Source organism: Tupaia chinensis, unplaced genomic scaffold, assembly GCF_000334495.1.
Source record: "Tupaia chinensis unplaced genomic scaffold, TupChi_1.0 Scaffold141824_1, whole genome shotgun sequence".
NCBI classification, from domain to species: Eukaryota; Metazoa; Chordata; class Mammalia; order Scandentia; family Tupaiidae; genus Tupaia; species Tupaia belangeri.
In genome coordinates, this window is record NW_006201681.1 from 218,366 (window position 1) to 239,365 (window position 21,000).

The 21,000-nt window shown below is 37.4% G+C and overlaps 1 protein-coding gene across 1 annotated transcript in view; it reads left to right on the forward strand.

Moving 5' to 3' along the window:
* Positions 1-15,662: 15,662 nt before the first annotated feature.
* The window catches only part of LOC102468573 (gamma-taxilin-like), an 86,327-nt gene continuing 80,989 nt past the window's right edge, over positions 15,663-21,000 (forward strand). Inside the window, 1 exon segment of the mRNA XM_027766249.1 lies at positions 15,663-15,819. The gene's annotated coding sequence lies outside the window, so the exon portion shown is untranslated.

Here is a 21,000-nt window from a genome sequence, read left to right on the forward strand (position 1 = left end):
TTTCCCCCCAGGTAACCTGGTATGACATAGATCAGGAAACAATGAAAGCTACTAAATGGGACAGCTCTATTGTAAACACTGCAAAAGGCAGCCCCTTTATGGGATCCTTATACTATAAAACTTTTACAAAGTATGATGCTATGCAAGAATATTTACCTAATAATACCACAGGCAGATTTCTGCAAGGATCAATCCAAGTAGAGCACTGCATCACCATAGACCTCAATGATGACAAACTCAGGCAATTGCTTGGGAATGATGGAGAAAAGCTAGTTGCCTCATGTGTTAACTGACACAGTGCGACCTGCCCACACACAGCCTTGCAGTGTGGTTGGATGCTCTTATCCAACCCAAATCAGACTGTTCTTACAAAGCATTTCATGGGAGCCTACTGGTAGACAGAGGTCCCTCATGGTACAAATGCTACTTTACAGCCAGGATGTCTCTGGGACGCTCTATGGAACACTCCAACAAGAGCATATTTAGGTGTGATTTCTAAGCACTTAATGGTGTTTTGGGACACCCAAAGATTCTGGGTCAACTCCATTTACCCCAATTGTACTTTGGCTATAAATATGCTAAGACAACAACATTCCTGGTGGATAAGTCAAAATTGGCCCTTAAAAAAATTGACAAAGTGTGACTTGCTAGGAGGGGTGGATGCCAGTCTGGGAATACTAGGACAAGCTGAGTTTGCAGCAAGAAAGGCATTCTTTGGAAAAAGACCCCCTATCTAAAATAGGTCACATAGAAGGGATGCTTTTTCAGGAAGAAGGCAAGGGATGGGAAGCAGTCCTAAAGGACAATGTGGCCCTTATCCAATAAGCAGAAAAAAAAACAGACAAACCATAATGACCTATTCAGCAACCCAGAGATGGGAATGGGCCTGTACCCTAACCCAGCAAGGCCGCATCTCAATGTTAATGCAAATGGAATCTGAGGTGGCCATGAAACAATGGCCCACAATGCTCAGTGCTGAAGCACAATCCAAACACTTATGGGTAACCTATGGGTCTCCAGATCTATAGAAATTCTTAGATGGTAAATGTGATCTCAAATATTGTATCCTTAGAGCCCATGTGCCAAAACCAAAGCATGCAAATAAATACTCTGTAGTCCAATTGGCAGGCATTGGAACAGTTGTTAATACTTCATGAATACTCCCTCTGGGGAGTCACTGGGCGATTTTGATCAATGAAAGTACATGGCATTCCACCTCCCTTTCTGACTGAAAATAGGAGGAGAGAATGGGTCTGTACCCAGGTTACTTGGAATCCTGATTTCTCACAGGTCTGGCCCCTGGTGTCAACTCCCATAAAACACAACATCTGGTACATGAAAAAAGGTCATTTTTGCTGGGAAGGAAAACAAAATGATACAGTGGAAGTTTATGATTTTTCCTGTAATAAGACTTCTTTTACCTTACCTAGTACCAACATCTGGTGCAACATTAAAGTTGTAGGGAGGGTAATTTTGCTCCCTATAAACAAGTCCTATGATAATCTAGGCACTTAAGATCAGATGTTTCTTGAATTTGACTTATACCCCCCTCAGCATGTTTTACTGATAGAAACAGCCTGGACAGAAGAAAAATTAAGCTTATTAGACTCTGAACTAGTATCGGTCTTAAAATCATCTAATGAAATTTACCAAACAGTTCAAGTAACTGTTGATAAGGACAGTAAACATATTGTGAGCCTCATTAAGGAATATGATGATGCATGTAGAGGGTTTTACGGGTGATTGGGATGTTTGATGCCCTCTAATTCTATTTACAACATTGTTGGGTGGATAGTCTTCACATTTTTTATAATGATTGTTTCTGCATTTGTGTTATATATCACATATAAATGCTATGCCAGATACAGGAAATGGAAGAAGAAAATATCACAAACCTAAATTATGGTAGCACATAACATACATCTTACACAATGTGTCTTTCCCCCTGAAATTTAAGGCTTGATTTTTTCCCCCTTGCCCAAAGGTAAACTGCCTATTTAAGAAAAGTCTGTCAGACATGTCCTTCCCCTGGGACCTGACTCCTAGGATAAGCCTCCTAGCACCGTGGGACCTGACTCCTAGGATAAGGCTCCTAGCACCATGGGATCTGAATCCTAGGATAAGCCTCCTAGCACTGTGGGACCTGACTCCTAGGAATGAGTTTTCCTGGCATTGTGGGACCTGACTCCTAAAAATGAGTCAGTTCCTAACACTTGACTCCTCAAAATAATCCCTCTTGGTGCCGTGAAACCCTTTGTTTTTGTGGCCTAAGCATGCATTCAGAGGAATAATTTTTGGCCAACAGGGAGGACTGAGGACTAAAAAGTCTGACTATTTTCCTATTTTCCAAAATCTTTTCAAAAGGGACTGGGAAAGTCATGCCCACAAACATTAACAGACCATTTATTTTCTATTAACAGGATACTTTTTAACTCCTGTCCCTGGCATTGTATCTTTGAGATGTATATTTCAACCAATTACAGATTACAGTATACTCTTTTGCTTATCTCTTCCCAAGACACAGAACTTCCCTTTCCTTGAGATGTATATTAAGCCTTTCTTTAACTAATCTCTTCCCAAGACAGCGATCTTCCCTTCCAATCACCAACCTAAGAATTATGGAACCCACCTATAACCTGCAAGGACCCCCCCTTCTACATGTCCTGTCTTTTTGGGCCAGACCAATGGAAAATCTTTTTACTAAGTGTTATCAGTCAATCTCAAAAACAAATTAAAGAAACCACTGTACATGATCACCTCAAGAAAGGCATATATGTCTCTTCTCCAGGCCTAGATCACTCACATTTGGCTTGGAAATAAACTGTATTAAGTATTAGTTATTAATTTTTACAGTTGGTTATCTTTCCATCTACATCACAAAACATATAAGATTCCTAGAAACAAATCTAAGCAAGAAGTCAAAGACCTCTATGAAAAAAATTATAAAAATTTAAAAATAGAAATGAGAAGAACACAAAGAAGTGGAAGGCATCCAATGTTCCTGGGTTGGAAGAATTGATATAATCAAAATGGCAATTGTACCCAAATTAATTGACAGATTTAATATAATTACAATGCAATTACCAGAGACATTTTTCAAATTAAAGAATTTTTCTGGAGTCATAAAAGAGCCCGCATTGGCAAATCAATCCTGTGCAAGAAAAGTGGAGTAGGAGGCATTTCACTCCCTGACCTCAAAATTTATTACAAAGCTGAGATAAGCAAAACAGCCCAGTATTGGCACAAAAAGAACATATAGACCAATAGAATGAAATAGAAACCCCAGAAATAAACCTCGAAGTATGCAATTTGACAAAGAATACCAATCAATCCAGTGGGATAAGAAAAACCTCTTTAGCAAATGGTACTGGAAAAACTGGGTGTATATCTGCTGAAATATGAATCTGGACTTGTATCTCTCATTATTAACAAAAATCAACTTAAAGAAGATCAAGACCTCAAACTAAAAACACTGGGAAAACTCTGGGAGACATAGGAGTAGACAAAGGTTTCTTAAATAAGGCCCCCAAACCACAGGCAATTATTCCAAAAATAGAGAAGTGGGATTACATCAGATTAAAATGTTTCTGCACTGCCAAAGACATAGTAATTAGTGTGAATAGACAACCCTCAAAATGAGAGGAGACTTTTGTAAAGTATGCCTTAATTAGGGATTGGTAACCAGAACACACAGGAAATTAAAGCAATTTACCCACCAACCGCCCAAAATAAAAGGATTAAAAGATGGGAGAATGAGCCGAACAAACAAGTATCTAAGTAAGACATAATGAACAGCCAAAAAACATATGAAAAAGATGTTCTACATCCCTTACATAAGGGAGATCCAACTCAAAACTACATCCAGGTATCACCAAAGCCGAGTCAGAATGAAGTATAAATATACAAAAAATGAGAGCAACCACACCAGAGGTTATCTTCAGAAAGACTTTGATGGAAAAAAAAGAGACTGATTTGTGCTAGCAGATAGTATATCACAGACTACTTGGTAGGCAGGACTAAATTGAGAAGGTTTATGCATGATATGTGTGTTAGCCATTTGCTTTTCAACAGTTTGAGCAGTTGACATGTAAATATTTTCTCAAAAACATTTAAAACAATACTCTGCTGTTATAGAGTCACAAACAAAATTATAAGAAATATTTAGAACATTATCTTTAAAATTCAGTATTTTGAAATTTTGAAAGTTGTTTATTAACTGTCAAGAACTATGGAGTATTAGCAAAAACTTTGACATGTGAAGTAAATGTCTGTGGAAAACTTAAAAAGAAAAAAGTACTGACAAGGCTATGGTGAAAGGGAAATGTTCTTTCACTGTTGGTGAGTGAGTATGTAAATTGGCCTAGCTACTGAGGAGAACAATCAAGAGTTTCCTCAAGATGTATAAATAGAACTCCATATGATCCCACAATTCCACTGCTGGGAATCTACCCAAAGGATAAGAGAATGCTCAGTCAGAAAAGTGCTTGCACATTTATATCTATTGCAGCATTATTCACAATAGCTAAGACATAGGAGTAACCCAAATATCAATAAACAGATGAGTGGACTGAAAAAGTGTGGCACGTATGCTCTATGGAATACTACTCAGCCATGAAAAACAAGATCCTGGTATTTTATATAAAGTGGGTGGATATGGAATATTAACTACTGAGTGAAGCAAGCCAAGCTATGAAAGAGAGATATTCTATGTCTCCACCTTGCATATACTGACTATCAGCACTCTACGGTGGAAACAGATTAGAGGCTATAAAAGCAGGAAAAATGGTTATAGATACTAGAGACAGTGTGGGTATAGGGTAGGGGAAGGGGATGTATGAAGAAAGAAATTAAGAGAAAAAATAGGCAAGATATTTATGGGACATAGAAATGGATTGCTGTCTTTTGATGCTAATGTGTATAGTAGTAATGTGTGTAGTAATGGACTGGTGTGATGTGTATTCATGTTGGATGATTTCACTCTGCGAACTAAGTAATATATTATGTAAATGTATACAATAAATTAAAATAAAAATAACTATCTTAAAATGGAGTAATTCTTTATAAAATATAATAATGAATAAATTTATTTTTTTAAGTCAAAATCAATAATTATTTGGCATGACAAATCTTGTGTATAATTTAAGGTCTTATACTATCTAATTATGTGACTAGTTAAGTTACTTAAGCTCTCATAAGGTCTGTTTCCTTATAAATAAAAGGGAAATAGCATATATTAAAAAATTTTTAAAACAGGACCAAAAGATGGCCAATGGTTACATCACTGGACTTCCATGCAGTCAACCGCAGTTCAAGTGCTGGACCTGGCAAATTAAACTCATGCTAGGCAAATGTGTATATGTGCTCAAAATCCCGAGAGGAGTATAGAGGAAAAAGGATTGTGTTGTGGCCATTCCCCCTCATAGGGGTGAGTTCTTGCTTTTTGTCTTTCTGGTGAGCACACACATCCTATGCCAAAAGTCTCTATGAAGGAAGGAAGAAAGGAGGAAGAAAAGGTGGGAAAACAAATTAAAAAATTAAAAATAAATATCACTAGCTAGTTTGTGGCCTAGTGTTAAGAGAATTCTGGGCCTTGTGACTTAAAGACCACACCATAAACTTTTGTGTGCATGTCCAAAATCCCAAAAAGGAGAAAGGAATGGAAGAGAGGAGATTGTGGATAACCATATACCACAGGAGTGCTTTCTCCCTCTACCTTTATTTCTGTCTATGTCTCTGGTAAGCACAAGGTAATAGCTGGAAAAAATCATATTTTTTTAAAAAGTATGTTTTTTGGACCAGCAGGTGGTACAGAGGTTCAAGATAACTACACAGTTCAAGTACCTGACCTGGTTTCATAAAAACATGCCAGATTCATTTGTGAATATTCCCAAAATCCTAAGAGGAGAATATAAGAGAAGGAACTGCATCATGGCTAACTCCACCTAGGAACTACTTTCACACATGCACTTTCTGTCTCTCTCCTATGAGTGCATGCTCCTTAGAGTAAACTTTAAAAGAAAAAAAAATAGTTCCCCAAATAGTAAAGACAAATATTTACAATTTTTTTCTGAGAAATTAAATATTAATGTCAAATATACATTCATATAAAATTAGGATCGCATCATTTGTTAAAATATTATCTTCTTAGGGTATGTTTTTTTCCTTGATAAAAAAATTGTGAAAGATTAGAAAATAAAGAATCTGTGCTCCATCAAAATATTCTGTTCCTATTGTTTTCTATATTGGAGCCTTGTTTATTTAAGAAAATTGGTCCTTAAAAGAATCGTGTTTTTTCAACAACTATGCTATTTTTCTGTTTACTTTAAAAAGTCATTTGTCACTTGGTTTGGTTTCATAGTAATGAGTAAATCTATTTCAACTTTTGTGTTTTTTATGCATGTCTCCAAGTAAAATGCTATACAAAGTTTTATTTGGTTTTTGTTTATCTTTCCCTGTTGGCCTCAAAATTTGATCTTGGAGATATTCTGGACTGTGATTGTCCTTTAGGCATTTATCAAAGGAATATCTCTACTAATAATCAGAGTTAAATTGAACTGATTGGGTTTTCTTACCATGTTAAATTATATGGAGTGCATTGTCAAATAATAAGTAGTGCTAAACATATTACATTTACATGAATATGTTCTTAGTATTCATTCTAGATATTGTGTGAAGGTCTTAGAAATCTTATCATGTCATTGTATTAATCAAAGATTCTCACTTTCTATCACTGAAATTATTAAGACATAATTTGAAAGAACTCTGTAAGTCTGATCCAAGTCAGATTCCTTATGATGATTTATTTAATAAACAGAAAAATGTATGAACTTCTAAAGCAAAATGAACATTTAAGAGAAAGTCAAGCCATATAAATGTGGATCAGTGGAAAGCTTGGTCTGCTCTAAGTCCTGTTAGAGAACTTGCACTTTACAACTTATCATGAAATAGACATGCCCCAAATTAAAAGAATTGGTAGAAAAACTGCACCAAGATTGCTTAAATGACTTATTATTAATGTTTGAGTTATCAAACCATAACCTGGGAGGTCATTAGGTATGTTTTCTTTACGGGGAATTCCTAGAGATTTTTCCAGTGATGAAGAAATCATTTTTGGTCAAATTAAATAGTTTTAAAACATTATGCCATATGCACTTTCATCAAGGAAAAGAAGCTTACCATGATCCACTGGCTAATAATCACATTTCTCAGTAACTACTATGTAGAAACTGAGTTCTCTGAAAATGCCAAGAAAACATTGTCAATTTAAGCTTCACTTATTGACAGTTTCACAGTTCATTTGCCTCCATTCATATCTTGGGATTTTAGATATGTCTATACAGGAATCTGATGTGTTCTTCAGGCCTCCAGGTCCAGCCCTTGAACTGTGCAGTATGCCACATGGGATCCAGCCTCTTTAACAACCATACTACTGCTGGTTCCTATCGACTTTTTTTTAAATAACCAATACTGCAATAAAGCTTTGGAGACTCAAACTATAGGCCCATACCCTATCATTTAAAAGGACCTCTACACTCTTGTAACTACACCTGTTGGAGAATTTAAAATAAGGCCAAATAAGATAATTGTTACCAAAAAATGGAGATAATAAAAAAATGTGGCTATGTTCTTATTAAGGTAATGAATTAAGACTTTTCTGCCACCATAAAAGCCTTACTTTTCTCCTCTTTCCTGTTATACTAATGTTTTCACTTTCTACACAGGAAAATTCATTAAATAATAATCTGTATATGGTTGTTAGAGACTTATCCTTGTAACAAAGAACCAGAGTAATGTTGGTGTAATGGATTTATGCCTAGAAAATAAAATCAGGACAATTATTAATACATCAATGCCATTAACATTCCTGATTTTTAGGGGAGGGTGGGTGGGTCAGAGAAACATTGTGATACCCCTAAAGAAAATGTAAGCAGTTATTATCAATGTTTTAAACCTCAAGTAGCTTTTTTCTGGGTGAGAGGGGGTCAAGATTTGCTACATTTGCTTGCAAGAGACAGAGAAAGGTAAAGAAAAGGAAAGTAAGAAATCATGCCCAACTCCAGAAAGAATGGCCATGCTGCAGTTCCTTCTCCTCCACTCTTCCTCTCAGGACGCTGGAAATATATCACATATGCCTGTAGTGATTTTCAAGTCACCTGGTCTCAGACTTGAACCAAGCTGTGAGCCACACGGGATATAGCTGCTTTAACTTCTGAGCCACCTGCTATCCCAATATTATGCAACTTTTAATGTCCTTTTTCTCCCACCCCATTTGAGACCTATGAGAGGTTGCTAAACAAAATCAGATACTGCATCTGTCCATGTCCTTATTTTAATGTTACAGAGAATAAATTACAAAGATAGCTGGTAATGCCATTTCTTTGTAAAAGGTCATCAAATACATTAAGAAAATAGCTAAAGAGTGGAGGGAGAGATACATAAGGGCTTTATCAAAAGAACAAGTGGTTTTTTGGGGGGTAAGGATGAAGGGTAAATGGCAAGCTTAAACTTTTCCAATGTTTCTTATTATTTATATTTCCATCAATTGGTCTCCAGAATTTTATGCCTGAATTATAAGATTAACCATAAAATTACATACCTTTTTAAGAAAATAGCTCAAGAGTGGAGGGAGAGATACATAAGGGCTTTATCAAAAGAACAAGTGGTTTTTTGGGGGGTAAGGATGAAGGGTAAATGGCAAGCTTAAACTTTTCCAATGTTTCTTATTATTTATATTTCCATCAATTGGTCTCCAGAATTTTATGCCTGAATTATAAGATTAACCATAAAATTACATACCTTTTAAGATCAGATTTCTTCACAATGTACCACTACCCTAGATCACCATTATGTTTAAAATAAAAATTATCACAATTTGATAGCATTTTAATGCAATTTTTAAATAGTTTAATTTTAGTTTTTTGGCTAATATAGACTGCTATAAAACACAAAATTCAGTTTCATAGTACAACTTACTATAGTACTGTCAAAGTTTTAACTATTTGTATACAGCCAATTTCTTATACCAAATACTCTCATGAAATAAAAGTCATTTAAGTAATAGGATACTATAAAAATATAAATTCTCTACTGAGGTTAAGCAGTCATTGTGATAGATGTGTGTAAAAGATGGTATTGCCATCCATGCTCACAGTTTCTAATTTGCCGAAGAGTTTGTGTGCTTGTTGGAGAATGAGAAGGAAAGTAGAAAAGCACCCTCATGGAATGGTAATGTTGCAATCCTTTCTCCTTCATTTCTCCTCCGTTTGGGATTTTGGGCACTCCTGCACACTTTGCAGTGATTTTTTCAAGTCACTGGGTATGTCATTAGAACTGCACAGTCTACATGTTATCCATCAGCCATATGCTCATAGTTTTAATCAATGTCAAGATTAAGAAGATCCATAAAAGAGGTAATTACTAAAGTGAACTAAATTACACCAGAATTAATACCTCTAGTCAAAACATTCCTTTGACTAGGTAGATCTCATATTTCCAAATTCTTTTAATTGGCTATCCTCCAGTTTCTTGCAAAGATGATTTTGTGAGACTTCTAGAATAATACCAGATTCAAATTAAAACTCATGCCAGGTGTGTGTGTGCTCAGGATTCTGCCTAGAGAATGGAGAAGAGACTGTGGGATGGTGATTTCTCACTTTGTATCTCTGTATCTCTCTGGCTCTCCATGCACGCATGCACCATATAGCACAATTCTCTTTAAACAAGCAAACAAACAAACAAACAAAAAGCCCCTGCCCAGTCAGGGAATCTGAGGCAGGGCTGAATTTCATCCCCAGCCACTGCTCAAAACTTCACAGTCTACCCTACAGTCTCAGAGCTGAAAGGGTAGGGGGAATGCATGTCTCTTAAGCAGACTCCATCTCCATTTGAAGCCCCCTGTCCAGTCATAGAGTCTGAGGTGGGGCTGAATTTCAACTCCAGCTCAAGCTCCAAACTTCAGAGCCCAACTCTGAGTCTCAGAGTTACAAATGACAGGGGAACTGCATGTTTCTTAAGCAGATTTTATCTCCATGTGAAGCCCACCAGCTAGTCATGGAATCTGAGGCAGTGATGATGTTCAGTCCAGCTCCAAACTTCACAGCCCACACAAGTCTCAGAGCTAGAAAAGCACACAGTTTTTTCTTTCATCTTTTTTCTTTTCCTCTTTTTTTCTCTCTTCTCCACTTTTATTTAATTCTTTACTTCTCTTACCCTACATATGAAAGGGGAGTTATAGGTCTCTTACCCTACATATGAAAGGGGAGTTATAGGTCTCTTAAGTAGACTCTATTTCCAAAATGAGCAAAGAGATACAGGATCTAAATATCATAAATCAAATGCACTTGGTAGACATCTATAGAACCTACCACCTACAAAAAAATATTTTTCTCACTTCATTTAGACTCTTTTTGAAAACTGACCACATGAGGAGGCACAAATAAGACTTTACAAATGCAAAGGCACAGATGCTATGTCCAGCATTAACTCTGACCATGACATAATTAAATTTGTTATCAAGTTCAGAAAAAAAACCTGAAAATACACAAACACCTGGAAACTGAGCAACCTACTCCTGAATGACTTCAGAACTACAGAAATGAAAAGATTTATAAAAACAAATCATAATTGAAACCAATCATTATCAGTGCACAAGTTTCCATAATCTACAGCACAGCAAAAACAGCCACTAAGAGGGAGGGTCAAAGCAATAAATATACATAACAAAAAAAGGAGAGAAGGCAAATAGACAATATCATGCCCCAATAAGATTTAAAAAAAAAAAAAGCCAGGAGAAAATAAGTGATAAAGATTACAACAGTAAAAAATAAAATAGAAGATAAATAAGCTACACAGAAAATAATGAAAGCAAAAGCTGTTGGAATATTCACTTTGGAAGTTGTGACATGTGACTAAATGTAGAAAAGATACTGAAATAAAATTTTAAAAAGAGCTGGTTCTTTGGGACCAGCAGTTAGCATAATGGCTACGTCGCTGGACTCCCATGTAGTTGACCGCGGTTCGCTTCCTGGATCCGGTGGCTTGAGACTCACGCTGGGCGAGTGTGCGTGCGTGCCCAGGATCCCAAGAGGAGAATGAAGGAGAAGGGATTGTGGTCTGGCCATCTCCTCTGGAGGGTGATTTCTTGCTTTCTATGTCTCTGTCTCTCTCTCTGTCTCTCTCTCTCTGTCTTGCGAGCTCACGTGGTTCTTAGAAAATATGAAGACTGACACACCGTTAACTGTATCAATTAGAAGAGAGAAAGAAACAAGGTAAGTCAAATTCCCAAAGAAGCAGGCAATATTACAACAGACAACAGACACAATAGAAATACAAACATTATTAGAAGATACTGTGAGTGATTATATGCTAACAAATGAAAAAACCTGAATGAGATGCACAAATTCCTGGACATATTTAATCTACCAAGATTGAACCAGGAGGTTATATAAAGCTTGTTTAGATCCATAACAAACAAGGAGATTTAATCAATAATAAATAAACTTCCAATAAAGAAAAGTCCAGGTCCTGATGGCTTCACTTCTAAATTCCACAAACTTTTAAAAACAGGTAACCCCATTTTACTCCAACTATTTCAGAGATCCAAAAGGCAAGAACACTCCCAAAATCATTTTATGAAACCTTCATCACATCATCCCCAAAACACATAAGGGCATGATCAAAAACTAAAACTACAGACCAATATCTCTGTGAATGCATATGAAAAATTCTCTACAAGAAACTAGCAAAATGTACCCAACAACACACAGAAAACATTATTCATCATGACTAGGCAAGTCTTATTCCAGGCATATTAAGGTTCAACATATGCAAAATCATAAATGCTATACACTATATTAACAGAAAAAAAGAAAACACTATATGATCATTTCAATTGATACAGAAAAAGCATTCAACAAAATTCAACATCTGTTCATGATTAAGATTCTCAGCAAAATCAAATAGAGAGGTCATTTCTCAACACAATAAAAGCCTTCTATGAAAAGTCTATAGTTGGGAACCAGCAGTCGCTGGACTCCCACGTAGTCGACCGCGGTTCACGTCCCGGACCTGGTAGCTTAAAACTCACGCCGGGCTTGTGTGTGTGCGTGCCCAAGATCCCGAGAAGAGAATGGAGAAGGGATTGCGGCGTGACCATCCCCTCTGGGGGGGTGATTTCTCGCTTTCTAGCTCTCTGTCTTGCAAGCGCACGCGCCCTATAGCGAAAACTTCTCCAAAAAAAATAAATAAATAAGTCTATAGTTAACATTGTACTGAATGGGAAAAGTTTAATGCCTTTCCACGAAGAACTGGTACAAGACAAATCTGCCCACTTTCTACACTCCTTTTCAATATAGTGCTGGATTTATATATATCAGAAAGGAGAATAAAATAAAAGGCATTCAAATAGGAAAAAAAGAAGTGAAATTCTATTTGCAGATGATATGATTGTATACATAGAAGACCCAAAGATATCACCAAAATCTTCCTCAAGTTAAAAATGAATACAGTAAAGTGGCAAGATTAAAATAATCAACTTACAAAAATCTACAGTATTTCTATATACAAATAACAAACAGACACAGAGAGAACTGAAGAACATAATCCCATTTACCATAGCCACAAAAAGCATGAAATACCTAGGAATAAATCTAACCAGAGAAGTCAAAGGCCTCTGCCAGAAACTATGAAAACCTAAAGGAATAAATAAAAAGGATACAAAAATGTGAAAGGATATCTCATGATCTTGGACCAGAATTATTAAAATAATCAAAATGCCAATTCCACCAAAATTAGTCCACATATTTAACACTATCTGAATAAAATAACCTGACACATTCTTCATAGATTTAGAGAAAACAATCATAGAATTTGTCTGGACCCCATATTGCCAAAGCAATCCTGAACAAGAAGGATGGAGTAGGAGGTATCTCACTCCCTGACTCCAAAATTTATTACGAAGCTGTGGTAATCAAAATAGCATGGAATTGGCATAAATACAGACATGTGGACCAATGAAACAGAATAGAGACCCCTGAAACAAACCCCCAAAGACACAGCTAACTGATTTTTTAAAAAGGACACCAACCAATCAAGTGGGAAAAAGAAAACCTCTTCAGGAAATAATGCTGGAAAAACTGACTATCCACCTGCTGAATGATGAATCTTAGACCTTTATCTCTCACCATTAACAAAAATCAACTCAAAGTGGATCAATGATCTAAAATTTTGACCTCATTCTATAAGACTACTTATAGGAAATATTGGTGGAACTTGGGAGTTATTGCAGTAGGAAAACATTTCTTAAGACCCCCAAACCACAGAAAATAATCCCAAAAATAGAAAAGAGGAATGTCATGAGATCAAGAAGTTTCTCCAAACAAATGACACATAATTAGTGGGAACTGACTACCCTGGGAATGGGAGACAATTTTGTAAACTATGTCTTGGGAAAAGGACTGAAAAATCAGACTCCACAGGGACCTTAAGCAGTTTATTAAAAAAAAAAAAAAAAAAAAAAACAATTAAAATATGGGAAAATGAGCTAAACAAAGAACTCTCTAATGGAGATATATGAATAGCCAAAAAGCAAATGAAAAAAAAATGCTAACCACTACTCATCATAAAGGAAATCCCATCCAAAACCATAATGGGATTCCATGTAACTTAAGTTAGAATGGCTAAGACTAAAAACAAAACAAAACAAAAAAACAAAGTGATGATGGGGCTGTAGTGAAAAGGAAATTCTTCTACACTGTTGTTACGGATGTAAATTAGTCCAACCACTATGGAGAAAAATATGAAAGTTCCTCAAAGATCTACAAATGAAACTCCCATATGTTGTGGGAATTCTAATCCTGGATATCTACCCAAAATAGAATGCTCAGTCAGAAAGAGTACTTTCACATCTATGTTTTTTTGTGGCATTTTTCTCAATTGCTATGACATGACACGAACCCAAGTATCTATGAACAAACAGACTGAAAAAGTGTGGCACATATACTCTAAGAAATACTACTCAGCCATAAAACATAAGACCCTGACATTTGATAGAAAGTGGTTGAATATAGAAGATTTACTGCTGAGTGATCCAAGCCAGGCTATAAAAGAAGCCATTGTTTGTGTCTGCTTAAGATATACAGTCTGTCTGCACTCTGTTAAAAACAAAAGATTAGGGATACTGGAGATAGTGTGGGAACAGGGTGAGAGAAGGAAGGGACGGTAGAGAAAGGTATCAGATTGTAACATAGAAGAGGCAAGACATTTATGGGACACAGAAAAGTACAATCATCTGTTGATAAAATATACAGTGTATTCAGCTGGGCTGATGTGAAGGGTATGTATGTTGGGTAACATTACTCTTTACAAGCTATAGCTAGGTAGAGTGATTAAATACATAAATTAAATTTTTAAAAAAATCCGTCAAAGAAAAGATCAGTTCTCTTTACATAAACAGTCATGTCAAAGAAAAGAAAAATCAGTTCCCTTTCTATGTATAGTAATGACTAATCCAAAAACTCACTTATGATTCTTTAATTGCAATAAGCTCCAATGCTAACTGTGGCTTGTTGGTTGAGAATCTCACACTGCCACTCAATAGTTCAAGAACGGATATAAGGACTCAGAAAATATGCCAGGCAAATGAGTGTGTGCCTCACATCCCTGTAGGATGAAGAAACTGAGATAGTGGAAAGATTGTCCAAGTATGGGGTAATTTCTTCCTCTTCCCTTAAAATATGCACTCTCTGACAACTATAAAAACAAAAGACAGGAATAAATTTCACCAACAGCATGAAAGTACTACATAACTTTAAAATAAAGATTTTTTACAAAAATCGAAAGACAACTCTGTTTTCCCTAAATCTTGGATCTTGGCACACTGATTCCATCAGATGAAAATAAGTAACATTATTCGGTGAGCCTCCCGTTTCCACCTTTCGTACAAGGAGGGAAAAAAAAATGATTCAAGTAATTGTTTTAAAGTTAATACAAGTGATGGCGAAGAAAACAGAATCCATTCAATATGTACTAAGCAAAGACTTATGGCAGAACATTGAGATCAAAGCCATGGAGACAAACGAGACATGGTGCGCAACCCTCACAAAGATAAGTGAGGTAAACGGTGGTCACCACTCTGGCGGAAAAACAAAATTCTGGGTTAGCTCTGGAGCCTGAAAACTGAAATTCTGAAAACCCGTAAGAGGTCCCTTTAAAACCATTAAGTACTTTCTGCTATCTCCAAATATTTCTAGCTACTAACAGCACTATCACTCCTTAGAAAGACGTAACAAGAACGAAAACAGAACTTCATGCCTGTACACATACTCGGGTCCTATGAAGCACAAGAATACTCATAAAAACTTCCCAGAAAAACAGAGTACCTTCAGTTCCCTGGAGCACCGCCCCTGGAAGTAATACTCAGCAACAAGGATTACCCCTCCCTTCTCAGAACTCCGCTTTATGCTCCAATACTGTTAGCAGTCACATTGAGAACTGTGGCTGCATTGCCTTCTGGGACTTGTAGTCAGCTCCAGAATTTCTTTTAGAGTCTCGGATTGGAGCTATCACTTTCAACTGCTCCCTCCTCCTTGAGAAGAGAGTCAACCTCCTCCGGTCACGTGGGAATCCTCGCCTGAGGGGATTGGTTAACCGGTATCGAACCTAGACGCAAGACACTAGAACTTCCGTGAAGCTTCTCTTCTGCTGGTCCGGGTTCTCCTTATGACCTCGTGGCGACGCTGGTAAAGCTGGCTACTTGAAGAGGAAGTGGCTCGGAATCAGTTAAGGCCATAGGGTTAAACTGACGAGCAGCTGCGGCAGAAGGTCAGTCCGAGAGATGCTTCGGTAGTAGCCCATGGCCTTGTGCATATGTGTGTTTACGTATTCTCGCGGGTTGCTTTTTACCTGGATGAACATTTTGTTGTTTCACACAGCTTCAGACAGTGGAACAGGTGGATGGATTACGGTGGAATTGATAGATGTGGAGGGTGTCTAAAGCTTGGAGGCTGACTGAGGTCAGGGACCAGGACTGAATTGGGGGGCACAGTAGTTCTACTGAAAGAGCGGCCTCGCCAGGTGTGTCTGTCCCGGGTGACCGGCGTACGGGTTCTGAGCTCCATGTATTCTCTATTAGACCACACCGCCACCACGTTCCGTCTTGGATATTATGATCTATGGCTGTCTTGGGTATTGCAATCCGTAGTTTTTACAGGGTCCATGCCATCCTTCCGCTTGTAGCTAATGCGCAGAGCGCTTTGTGTGGTGCGCCACTGATTGTCTAAGTGAGGGTGTTGCGTAGCGAAGCTACTGTATTTAACCGGGTCTGAAGTTTGCAACCACGGTTGTGGTCTCCCTTCCTTCTCAGCCGATTTATTGGTTAGCGGGCCTACTGCGTGGGGCAGATGTACAGGGCAGCGGCTCCCAGGATCTCAGCTCTTGGCGTCACGTACATGCATACACTTTGGCCAAGGATGGCAGGTGATATAGGAAGACATCAGACCAAAATAATTGTGATGCATCATCGTTTTATACCTTTTTTTAATTGATTTTTTTCTTAAAAGAGTACATTAAGGGGCCAGCAGGTGGCTTGGAGGTTAAGGCTGCTGTATCCCACAATGCAGTAGTAACCTGCATGGGCGACTTTTGAACTGAATATTTTCCTCTTGAAAATCAAGTCCTGGGCGTATTTGTGCTCAAAATTCTGAAAAGAGAATGGAGAAGGGATGATTGCATGGCCATTACTCACTGGGTGATTGCTCACTTTTCTCTTTCTCCAAAGGACACACTTGTTCTAGAGGGGAAAAAACAAAAACAAACAAACAAAAAAAACAGCCCTTTATTCCTAATAGAACTAATGCACGCACGAGCGCCGGAGGATTTGGTCGTTGCAACTATCTCTTTTCTCCTTTCCTCAGTCTGTAGGATGTCGGTCTACCTAACATGTTCAGGGGAGTTTTTCAGGCCAACGATGCTGGCGTTAGAACCTATGTCTGGATTACCTAGGAGAATCCCTCTTTTTTTGAACAGTACAGGAACATTCTGTGAGGAACCTGGTCTATCCTCCTCTCTTCCTTTTCCTCTTAATCTCATTTCATGTGTAATTGGGAACTGAAATTTAAATGCTTTCTACCCCTTCGCCTTTCTTTTTTTTTTTTTTAAATTTAAAATCCATGCTGGAATGTTTTCTTCTTAGGGTTTCTCTTAGAATAAAAGAAAATTGAGACCATCCTCAAAGGGAGAACTATTTCTTCAGAGATTCATTGCTTGAGTTGGAAAAGTATGTAGAATGAATGGGCTACTAACAACTAAAAGATTGTGTAGGATTTTCAGGGACCTGTAGTTGGAGAATTAAAAGAAAAGTATTTTAAAAAGTGCTAACTCAGTTTCTTTTTCCTTGCACTTGAAGACATTGAAATGTTGGGCTCTTAATTGTGCAGTTACAGCTGTTTGTATTACTTAATTTTGGAATTCAATATTCTTAAAAGATTCTTATATGAAATTATGAAATGTTTTTCTAATATTTTTAGGAACTTAAAAATAGAGGATGGAGATCCAACTTTTTGAGCAGTTAGTTTAGCTGTTTTTGAGTCATAGTTATTTATTTTTGTGTGTTTTTGTGTCTTGGGTATTGCAATCCGTAGTTTTTACAGGGTCCATGCCATCCTTCCGCTTGTAGCTAATGCGCAGAGCGCTTTGTGTGGTGCGCCACTGATTGTCTAAGTGAGGGTGTTGCGTAGCGAAGCTACTGTATTTAACCGGGTCTGAAGTTTGCAACCACGGTTGTGGTCTCCCTTCCTTCTCAGCCGATTTATTGGTTAGCGGGCCTACTGCGTGGGGCAGATGTACAGGGCAGCGGCTCCCAGGATCTCAGCTCTTGGCGTCACGTACATGCATACACTTTGGCCAAGGATGGCAGGTGATATAGGAAGACATCAGACCAAAATAATTGTGATGCATCATCGTTTTATACCTTTTTTTAATTGATTTTTTTCTTAAAAGAGTACATTAAGGGGCCAGCAGGTGGCTTGGAGGTTAAGGCTGCTGTATCCCACAATGCAGTAGTAACCTGCATGGGCGACTTTTGAACTGAATATTTTCCTCTTGAAAATCAAGTCCTGGGCGTATTTGTGCTCAAAATTCTGAAAAGAGAATGGAGAAGGGATGATTGCATGGCCATTACTCACTGGGTGATTGCTCACTTTTCTCTTTCTCCAAAGGACACACTTGTTCTAGAGGGGAAAAAACAAAAACAAACAAACAAAAAAAACAGCCCTTTATTCCTAATAGAACTAATGCACGCACGAGCGCCGGAGGATTTGGTCGTTGCAACTATCTCTTTTCTCCTTTCCTCAGTCTGTAGGATGTCGGTCTACCTAACATGTTCAGGGGAGTTTTTCAGGCCAACGATGCTGGCGTTAGAACCTATGTCTGGATTACCTAGGAGAATCCCTCTTTTTTTGAACAGTACAGGAACATTCTGTGAGGAACCTGGTCTATCCTCCTCTCTTCCTTTTCCTCTTAATCTCATTTCATGTGTAATTGGGAACTGAAATTTAAATGCTTTCTACCCCTTCGCCTTTCTTTTTTTTTTTTTTAAATTTAAAATCCATGCTGGAATGTTTTCTTCTTAGGGTTTCTCTTAGAATAAAAGAAAATTGAGACCATCCTCAAAGGGAGAACTATTTCTTCAGAGATTCATTGCTTGAGTTGGAAAAGTATGTAGAATGAATGGGCTACTAACAACTAAAAGATTGTGTAGGATTTTCAGGGACCTGTAGTTGGAGAATTAAAAGAAAAGTATTTTAAAAAGTGCTAACTCAGTTTCTTTTTCCTTGCACTTGAAGACATTGAAATGTTGGGCTCTTAATTGTGCAGTTACAGCTGTTTGTATTACTTAATTTTGGAATTCAATATTCTTAAAAGATTCTTATATGAAATTATGAAATGTTTTTCTAATATTTTTAGGAACTTAAAAATAGAGGATGGAGATCCAACTTTTTGAGCAGTTAGTTTAGCTGTTTTTGAGTCATAGTTATTTATTTTTGTGTGTTTTTGCATAAGGGTGTTACAGCTAGCAAAATTATATTTTTCTTTCTTATTTTTATAAAGAGAGATCCAGTATTTTCAGGATTTGACTAGAAGCTGCGTGTCCAAATTAAATTTTGCTACTTTGGATACTTAATATAAGGGGATGGGAGCCATTCTCATTGTTTTGTTAGTGTCCTCTCTTGCCCCTCCCCAGTACTCCATTTAATAAACTACATCAGGTTAGGCCTTAAATTCCTTTATGTTTGGGATGAAGATACAAAGTTCTTGAATTATTAAAAAGAAATTATCCAAAAACATGGTGCATAATCAGCTTAACTAATTCACATTCACAGTGTAGCATATGAGTAGCTGAATGTTAATTTTCATAGTCTTTTTGTCTTAACTGTCTCATTTCTTTTGTACCTACCTTGTGCTTTCTTTCTTATAATTTTCTATTAGTTTTTGGGTTTTATTTAGAAAAATTTAGTGAATGATTTGTAGCTGTGAATTAACTTTTAGGTTACTTAAGATATTTTTTGGTTTTTAAGAGGTTTTTGCCTTAGGGCATGTGTGATCATTGGGGATAGAGAGAAAAACAGTGACATTGAGAGGGAAAGTGAGATGTCATTCCCCAGGAGGTAACTATGCTGCTGTCCCTACTCCTCCATTCTTCTCCTGGAGTCCTGGGCAGGCACAGAAAGGGCCTAGGCTGAGTTTGAGGCCACTGGGTTCAGGACTTGATCTGTCCTCTGCCTGCCTCCACCATGTGGGAGTCCAGTGATGTACTTCCTATGTCATCTGTGGCCCCATGTTTCTAAATTTTTTACCTGTTTTGGGTTACTGATTTGGAGAGTCAGTTAGTTCAATTTAACCTCCGGTCCTCTTTTTCAAGAAGCATATATAATATTTGTGTTTTTAATTTTAAGATGTGGGAAAATTAAAAGAAAAGTGACTCTTCTGTTATTTTTATTATTTTTTTTGGAGAGGTTTTCGCTATAGGGTGTGTGCGCTCGCCAGACAGACAGAGACATAGAGACAGAAAGTGAGAAATCACCCCCCAGGGGGATGGTCATGCCGCAATCCCTTCTCCTCCATTCTCCTCTCGGGATCTTGGGCACGCATTCACACGCGACCGGCGTGAGATTTAAGCCACCGGGTCCGAGACGCGAACCACGGTCGACTACGTGGGAGTCCAGCGACATAGCCATTACGCTAACTGCTGGTTCCCTCTTCTGTTATTTTTTGGCCAAGTATAGGACTTAAAATGAAGATTAATATAAGAAGGGCGTATTATTTTTTTATAATAAAGTTGTGTGTAAATTTAGGTGCATGCAAATTTATAGTTGTTATATCTTCTTGATGAACTGACCTTTTTACCAGTATGTAATTCCTCTTGTCCCCTTTATTGTCAATTTTTGTCTTAATTTTTATTTTGTGTATAATGAAATAGTCACCCTAGTCCTATAGTTTACTGTTTTTATGGGATATAATTTTGCATTTTTTTCACTTGAAATCTGTTGTGTCCTTGGATTTAGAGTAAATGTCTATAGATAGTATATATTTGAATTACAGTTTTTTTAAAGTCATAGTTTAGCATTTTGAATTGAGGACAAAAAGTCCTTGAATTAGGAACAACCCTTTATCCAAGTAGCATTTTAAAAATCTACTTAAAATGTAAAAGTAATGACCCTTGAAAGTTTAGAGCTTTGGTTAATATATATAACCTCGTCATCTTTTTCCTGTACAGTAATTCCCTGCCTTCTGCATAGGGGATACATATCAAGAATTCCAGGAACCAGCAATTAGTGTAATGTCATGTCGCTGGACCCCCATGTAATGGATCGCAGTTGGAGTCCCGGACCTGGTGGCTTAAAACTCACGCTGGACGCGTGTACGTGCCTGACCAAGATCCCGAGAGGAGAATGAGCCAGCACATGTGCCCTATATAGCAAAAAAAAAAAAAACAAACAAAAAAAC